A 7770-nucleotide genomic window follows, 5' to 3' on the forward strand; every position below is an offset into this window, starting at 1 on the left:
GCTCAGGTCATAATCTCAGGGTCCTGGAATCGAGCCCCGCATCGGGCTCTCTGGTCAGCGGGGAGCCTGCTTCCTCCTCTCTCTCTGCCTGCCTCTCTGCCTACTTGTGATCTGTCTGTTAAATAAATGAATAAAATCTTTTTTAAAAAATAGTGATAATCCAAGTGGAAAATGGACAAAAGACCCAAATAGACTTTTTTCCAAAGAAGACATACAGATGACCAACAGATACATGAAAGGTTGTTCAACATCACCCATCATTGAGGAAATGCAAATCGAAACCACTATGAGATGCCAAATCACACCTGTTTGAACAGCTAGTATCAAAAGATAAGAGACTGATGCAGCCATTATGGAAAACAGTATGGAGGTTCCACACAAAAAAAATTTTACACTTGATCTTAGCCAAAAGGCCAAGAAGCAATCCACAAAAAAATTTTAAAAAGAACTACCATATGACCCAGCAATCCCACTTCTGAGTATTTACCTGAAGGAAATAAAATCATTATCTTAAACAGATATCTGCACCTTCACGTTCATTTCATTACTCACAACAGCCAAGATATGGAAACAAACTAGGTGTCCACTGGTGGATGAATGGATAAGAAAAGATGTGATATTGGGGCGCCTGGGTGGCTCAGTGGGTTAAGCCGCTGCCTTTGGCTCAGGTCATGATCCCAGGTCCTGGGTTCAAGCCCCACATCCGGCTTTCTGCTCAGCAGGGAGCCTGCTTCCTCCTCTCTCTCTGCCTGCCTCTCTGCCTACTTGTGATTTCTCTCTGTCAAATAAATAAATAAAATCTTAAAAAAAAAAAAGAAAAGATGTGATATATATATTCAATGGAATATTATTCAACAATAAAAAAGAAGAAAATCCTGACACCTGAGACGATATGAACAAAACTCGAGGTCATCATGTTTAAAAAATTAATGAGACACACAAAGACCAATATTGTATGATCTTGCTTATATGTGAAGGCTAAAAAAGCCAAATTCATAGAAACAGAGTGGAATAGGGATCGTCAGGGGCTGGAGGCAGGGGGAATGGAGAGACATTAATGAAAGAATACAAACTTCTAGCTGTAAGACTAGTAAGTTCTGAGGATCTAATTGCAGTATGGTGACCACAGTTAATAATACTTGGACTTTGCCAAGAAAGGAGATCTTAAACATTTCTCACCAAACACAAAGCAAGATAATTAAGTACGGTGATGGGTACTGTGGTAATCAATTTGCAATATCTATGTGTGTCAAATCATCTAGTTGCACATTCTTTTTTCCCCAATATAAAGATCTTTTTTATTTATTTGAGAGAGAGAGAAGGGAGGGAGAGAGAGCAGAAAGGGGGGTGTGCCAGAAGGAGAGGGAGAAGCAGACTCCCAGCTGAACAGGGAACCTGATGAGGGGCTCAGTCCCAAGACCCTGAGATCATGACCTGAGCCGAAGGCAGACACTTAATCCACTGAGCCACCCAAGCACCCCCAGGATGTACATCCTAAATGTATACAATGTTACATGTAAATCATATCTCAATAAAGCTGGGCAGACGGTGGGGGGGTGGGGAAGAGGAGAAATAGTGACTAAGTTTCCACTGCTACAATGTTGCCATTTGGCTGAGTAGAAGGCAACTTGAAGTTACAGAAGTAGCTATAGTTAGCTCGCTCATATTTGTGAACTATATTTAAATATAACTAAAGAAGAATGTACTTCTATAATCCTAATTCATTTTTAAGGGTGTATCATTTGTGTGAACTAAATTTATTTCCTAAATCAAAACCCACAACTTGCTCCTTCTTTTTCAGAGTAAAAGGATGATAAAGAAAGAAGGTGTGAGGTGCCGGTGGCCTGGGTGACAATGACAGTGCTGTGTGCACTTGGGCTGCCCTAGTGTGGAAGTCATAAAGCTGTCCACGCCACGGGGAGCTGGATTTTCTGCTGCTTGCAGCTGCTTGCAATCCTACCCAGTAGCTGCCCTTGCCTTCATACCTTCTCTCCATGCATGTGCCCACCAAACAGCCACCTTCCCCTCTACACACCAGCCACTGAGCCATGCAAGTAGACCGGCTCCCTTTCTGGTCTGCCTTGGCCCTCCCATCCAACTTCTGTCCTCACTTGTCTGTGCCACCCGTGGGCCCAGAATTCCCTGTGCTGCACCACAACCCAGCATGGGTTATGCTGGTTATGGCCCTGTCTGCCTAGATCCATTCCCTGTCTAGGGGTCTGCTCCTTTCCAGGCCTCTGACCAGGAAGCAGGGCACAGATCCCTTTTGCCCCCAGGCCTCCGGATGATTAAAGACCCTGCAGCATGTCCAGGCCTCTGCCAGGAGGCAGGGACTGTGCCTTCCTCTCTGGGACCAATGTCTATACATTCCCAACGTCCTCCTCCTGCCCAAGGAATCTTCTTAGATTCTAGACAGAAAGAAAAGCAGAAATTTCCTTCTTTACCATTGCCTGAGAAATTTAGGTGTTTGAAAAGTAACCAGAAAAATATTAGGTGAAAATCCCTGACTTTTCCTGCCCCGTAGGGCCTGGCACACATCCCAAATGGAGTGGATCTGGAGAGAGGGAATGAGAGAAAAGATGGAGAGTGTGTGCCCCCACCCCAAGGTGGCAGAGCCTCAGGGGGTTGTCCAAGGTCAGAGGAGGAAGGCGGTAGGCAGAGGTGTTAGGTAATGTGGGTACTGTGGTGGCAGACTTAGAAACCAGCTAGGTGGGAAATTTTTCAGCCTGGTGAGGAAGAGGCTGGCGTGCTAAGTGTGGTCTCACAGCACAGAGGGAGGAGGAACCACAGAGTCACTGGACACAGGGGGCTAAAAGGGCCCCTTGGGTCCTGCTCCCTCCTCCTCCATAGCCAGCCCTGAGAGTGGCCTGCTCACCACTGTCCCATACCCCTGGACCGTCTGCCAAACAGCCCCTCCCTGATGTCACTCACAACTCCCTCATCTGCCAGATGCACTATCTCAGGGGTCCATGAGGCTGGCCTCCCCTTCCCCAGGACTGCCCACTCACCTCCTGCAAAGCGCGATTTCCTGCTCTAGCTTCCTACAGCCCAGCCCAGACCTCATGGCCACTCTTCCTTGGGCCACTGCAGTCGGAGGCCACCACCTGAGAGAGGACACAGGGCTCACCTTTGCGGGGCAACCTTTTCTCTGTGTCAGCTCTTTAAAAGACCCACCAGCACTGACTGGTGGTCCTCACCCTGCTGTCACCATCATGATGTCAGCACTCTTCTTGTCCTGGGGACTGTGCAGCCAGGAGCGAGTGGGGCAGAGACAGAGCCGCAGATACAACACACACACGTGTGCACGCACATACTCATGTGTGCACATGGACACACACACACGGGCCAGAAAGTGAGGCAAGTTGGTACAGGGCAGTGGCAGTGGCTTTATAACTTGGAAGTATGGATTTTCTGTCTGCAGAAGAGGAAGAAACAGCCCCATAAAAACCCAACCTCGAGCCAGCTGATAAGGTCAGCGATGACTGAAAGAGCAGTGATCCTGCGGGCTCAGAAGGTCTGGCTGACATGCAAGCAAACCCACCCAGCAGCCCTCGAAGTCCAGACAAGCCAAGCAAACAACCCTTGGGCCTGCTGCCATCTGAAGGACCTGCTCCGGGTGGGGGCTTGACGTCTTTGGAGATGCACCCTCCCTTCTGTCTTCTTCTCTCTCCTTGTTTATGTGCATTGCTATCCCCATATCCAAGTCATCATTTTGTATACTAGCTACTGTTACTTCCCTGTCTTCCAGGTCTTTCCAGGACTGATTCTTAGAAGAGCAGCGCTTTCATACACCAAGGCAGATGCAAGTCTGAACCTCTTCTGGGGCAGAATGGGCCGTCCAAGCCCTCCCAGAACCCAGACATGTGCTGTTCCCTGGTCAGCAGGATACAGTCTTCTTGGGGGTGACTGGTGAGTACCTGCTTCTGTGAAGAGGTATTTGGGCCTAGTGATGCAAGAGGAGAAGGAGAAGCAGGAGGCATGTGGCCCCAGCCCTTCCTGGGACCTTGCCAAAGACCCTTTGAGGAGCAAGACAGTTTCCCCAGATGCACATGGAAGCCAGCAAGCCCGCAGCTGCTCAGAATCTCCAAGGTATCTGCATACAGCTTTCCAGGAGACATGGATGCCAGGCAGGGGACGGCTGGTGTCAGGTGAAACATGGGGGATGCCATCCAAGAGCATAGACTTGACCCTAACACCTGTGAGCTGCCCCTGTGACTCCAGGAAGGCACAGGTAGATGCCATCCCCACCCAAGGGAATCCAAGGTCCCAGACTGCTGAGGGCTGATGTTCACTGGATTAATACATACTCTGGGGCATCTGGGCCATAGTAGCTACATGACAGCGGGTTCACCTCTGAACTTGCTTCAGACTCTATTATCCCCTGTGTGAAAGGGTAACTGAGAGCAGATGTTGGGTACGCAGGTGGGTTCAAGTCTCAGTGTGGCCTCATACTGGCTGCCAAACTCGAGGCAATTCACTGTAGCTCTCTGTGCCCTGGTGTTCCCAGATGGCAAATAAACCTAACACTAGTGCCTAGAGTTAGGGTTTCTGCTACTTCAGGTCCTCAGAGAGGCAGAGCCAGGCTGGGAAGGGATGAGATACACAGGGACCTGCAAGGAAGTTGGGAAGCATGGGGAGCTTGGACAGCTTTCAGACCATCAGGTAACTGTGTCCCCTGCTGGACAGAAGGATAGTTGGGGCAAGGCCACTGGGTGTCATGGAGCCAAAGTCACTGCCAGAAGAGCCCCGTGTTTCCCGGAAAGGGATGTCCTGGTGCTGGGTGCCACCTCGAAGCACAGTGGTCTATAACACCCCCACAGCCAGAGGTCTGAGGGAGGTCTGCTGGTGCCTTCTCGCACCACTGCTATCATGAGAATATAAGCATTTGCTTGGTTCTGGTCAGAGGGCTTAGCGTGGACCTGGGTCAGGTCTGCAGAAATGTCCCCAGCTTCTATCCTTCTGGGCCCACTTTCCTTCTCCCCACTTTCCCTGCTCCTTGGACTTCAATGCCCCCACTCTGTTTTTATTCTTTTCCCTCTCTCTTCTTCCTTCTCTCTCTCTCTTTAAAGTCTCTTCCCAGATGTGCCCTCCAGCCACAATCCCTAGCCAGAAAGCTGGGCCACAGAGGGCAGCAGGTGAGGAATTGTGGGAAGGGCCTAGTGTGAGGAGGGAAGGTTCGCACCAACTGCCCCACACACCTCCTCCTGCCTGTGTGGGACCCTTGGTATGTATGGTCCAAGCTGGAGACTGCCTCCAGAGCTGTGGCCACACTTCCTGCTTGTAGGATGTGCTCCCTCGTCTCTCTCTGCTGGCTGATTTCCCTCAGGGAAGCCCGGCCCCCCAGCATCCAGCCTTCACCAGTCAGTGCCTTGGCAGTGGAGGAGGGAGGGAAGCTGGGAGCTTTTCATGCTCTCACTCTTCTCCCAGCATGATGCAGATCTATTTTATTGCCCATGGCCCGTTGGTCACCAGGGTGATGACATTCATCTCCATTGTCAGGGGGAAGCTGAAAAAGCCCACACTTCTCCTTTGGGGTGTGAGTTGCAAAACTCTTCTTCAATCCCCAGCATTAGAAATCCTGTTTTTGCTTTCACAGCTATGTGCAAAATCTAAATAGTGTCTTCCTAAAAATGAACAGAAGAAGCCATGGGTTATCTGGAAATGAACCCAAGACCCTAGGAAGAGAGGACAAAGAGAGAGGCTACTCCAGCAGGGGCATCTCTGTGCCTGATGGGACAGGAGACGTGCCATGAGGCACTCTGCAGGATGAGGTGATTGCCTCCCTTGTCTTTCCAATTCAAGGAATCTGGCCAGGGCGGGGTAGTCTGGAAATTACGCACAACCTAAAGGGTAGCATCGTGCCATCCAGGGAAATGCCAGCATCCCAGCATAAAAGGAACTATCTTGTGTGTGTGTGTGTGTGTGTGCGCGCGCGCGCGCGTGTGCGTGTGTGTGCGTGTGCGCGCGCGCGCGTGTGCCTGTGTGTGCGTGTGCACGCGCACGCACGTGCCACCCAGAGGCACTGAGCTAGGTAACCGTGCCAAGGATGTCTGCAGCCTCCACAGCCCCTGGCCTAATTGTTATCCAACCACAGGGCAGCCCCCAAAGCCTGAGAACTGTCCCTTCAAATTTTTTCAACTTTACATTCTGAGAAAATTAAATGAATCACTTTAAGCCTGAAAACTGACTTCTGGATATTTAACCAGATTGAGAATTAAGAATTAAGAAAGTTTTCTTTCACTTTCTCTCCCAACTTTTTTTTTTAGATTTTATTAATTAATAACTTTATGAATTAATTTATTTATTTGGGAGAGAAAGAGAGAACAAGTACAAGCAGTGGGAGAGGCAGAAGGAGAGAGAAATGGAGAAGCATACTCTCTGCTGAGCAGGGGGCTTGATGAGGGACTCGATCCCAGGACCCCAGGATTTTGACTTGAACCCAAGGCAGACGCTCAACCAACTGAGCCTGGCACCCGTCTCCCAACATTTTACTTGGAAAAAGTTCAAAGGTAAAAAGTCAAACAAGTTACCATAACAAACGCCATATAATCTTTATCTAGGTTTACAATTCTAACAATCTGCTATATTTGTTTGTTTCTTTATAAACACACACACACACACACACACACACACAGATATTTTCTTTGGCTGAAGAATAAGTTACAGACATCCTGATATTGAACTCCTAATTGTGTCAGCACATATCTTCAAAGAGGAAGGACTCCTCCCACATAACCACAAAATCATTATCACACCCAAGAAACTTAACATTAATTCAATAATATAATTTAACATATGATAAATAACAATATAGTTCATATTCAAAGTTTCTCCAGTTTTCCCCAGATTTTCTTGTACAGTCTTTTAAAATATCCAGAATCCAATCAAGGTTCAGCCTTATACACTTGATAGATCGTCATGTTTCTAGTCATCGTTAATCTAAGGCAGGAGTTGGTAAACTTTTTTGTGAAGGGCCAGCTAGGTGTCTGTTTCAACCAGTCAACTCTGCTCTTGTAGCTCAGAAGCAGCCATAGGTCCTTTGCAAACAAATGGGTGTGGGTGTGTGTCAAGATGTGACCTATGAATTACAGTTTGTCAAACCCTCATCTAAGTCATTCTTCCCATCTTTTTTGTCCATAACAACATCACCATTTTTGATGAGTCCAAGCCTGTTGTCTTATAGAACATCCCATACATGGTTTTCCTGATTGTTTCTTCATGATTAGATGAGGTTAGAATAGGGGCGCCTGGGTGGCTCAGTCAGTTGAGCATCGGCCTTCAGCTCAAGTCATGATCCTGGAGTCCTGGGATTGAGCCCAACGTTGGGCTCCCTACTCAGGGGGGAGCCTGCTTCTCCCTTCCCCTCTACCTTTCCCCCCACTCATGCTCTTTCTCTCTCTCTCTCAAATAAATAAAAAATCTTAAAAAAAAAAAGATAAGGTTAGAATGGTGGGCAAAAATTCGAGATAGAAGAAGCTGTGGACTTCACATTACATCACACCAGGAGGCATGTAAGGTCAGTTTGTCCCATTACTGGTGAGATGAAGTTTGATCTCTTAAAGTGGTCTCTGTCAGATCTCTCTTGTAAAGGTAGTTTTTCCTTCTTTATAATTAAAAAGTAATTAGGGGCGCCTGGGTGGCTCAGTGGGTTAAGCCGCTGCCTTCGGCTCAGGTCATGATCCCAGGTCCTGGGTTCGAGCCCCGCATCGGGCTTTCTGCTTGGCGGGGAGCCTGCTTCCTCCTCTCTCTCTGCCTGCCTCTCTGCTTACT

General features: G+C 48.3%; 1 non-coding gene across 1 annotated transcript; it reads right to left on the bottom strand.

Moving 5' to 3' along the window:
* Positions 1 to 237: 237 nt before the first annotated feature.
* LOC125089314 (U2 spliceosomal RNA) lies at positions 238 to 425 on the bottom strand. The gene has a single exon (XR_007123916.1). It is a non-coding gene; the product is annotated as a U2 spliceosomal RNA (small nuclear RNA).
* Positions 426 to 7770: the final 7345 nt, after the last annotated feature.

The sequence above is a fragment of the Lutra lutra genome, chromosome 1, assembly GCF_902655055.1.
Source record: "Lutra lutra chromosome 1, mLutLut1.2, whole genome shotgun sequence".
Classification (NCBI taxonomy): domain Eukaryota; kingdom Metazoa; phylum Chordata; class Mammalia; order Carnivora; family Mustelidae; genus Lutra; species Lutra lutra.